General features: G+C 38.7%; 1 non-coding gene across 1 annotated transcript; it reads left to right on the top strand.

Moving 5' to 3' along the window:
- The first annotated feature begins 402 nt into the window (after window positions 1-402).
- On the top strand, window positions 403-474 carry Trnag-ucc (transfer RNA glycine (anticodon UCC)). Its single transcript has one exon. It is a non-coding gene; the product is annotated as a tRNA-Gly (tRNA).
- The last annotated feature ends 314 nt before the right edge of the window (window positions 475-788 follow it).

Here is a 788-nt window from a genome sequence, read left to right as displayed (position 1 = left end):
ACAACTGTGTTGTCGCCCTTTGAATAAAATTACAGTGGTTTAGGCGAGATAACTCCTCTTTATAAGTACAATGGCTAAACATACGGGATCGGTAAACAATAAATTCTAACGATGACGTCAAAGTTGCCTGTTGACATATTTTGAAAACTGTATGGAATCGGAGCAGAGTAGAAGAAAACAAGAGGTTTGATTACTATTTTCTACTCTATCTGATTGATAAGTGTATATTCTTCAGGATAATAAAACTATTATGGACTGTTTAGAAGGGAGACATCACCAATTATCAGGTCTGAGTAGGGTTGTCACCCTCGGGCGCAAGCGCCCTCGGGTGACAACCCTACTCAGACCTGATAATTGGTGATGTCTCCCTTCTAAACAGTCCATAATTGTATATTATTCAGAGCGTCGGTGGTGTAATGGTCAGCATGGTTGCCTTCCAAGCAGTCGATCCGGGTTCAATTCCCGGCCGACGCATTTTATTTTATTAGATAAATGACTTTTTTACTTTCATAGATAGAATACTGTAGAAGTACTTTTTTCCGCGTGGTATTAATTTACGCTATGAACGCGGTCACAAATTTTCCGCGGAAATTTGTCCAAGCGTACTTAATTCTTATGCAAGGCATATAGTGACAGTTTGGGAAATCCGAGTAATTTTCTACACGCGGATTAAACGGAAATTGAGATTCCGCGGAATTATGACCCCGTGGAAAAAAGTACGTCTACAGTATTATTGACGAATACAGAAATATTTATGCCATTAATAAAAGGAAAGAAATGCATTGTTA

The sequence above is a fragment of the Saccostrea cucullata genome, unplaced genomic scaffold, assembly GCF_032062105.1.
Source record: "Saccostrea cucullata isolate Sc308-1 unplaced genomic scaffold, CSIRO_AGI_Scuc_v1 ctg4082, whole genome shotgun sequence".
Lineage (NCBI taxonomy): Eukaryota > Metazoa > Mollusca > Bivalvia > Ostreida > Ostreidae > Saccostrea > Saccostrea cuccullata.
The sequence above is the reverse complement of the archived record's forward strand: the minus strand, read 5'-3'. Positions and strand labels throughout refer to the sequence as shown.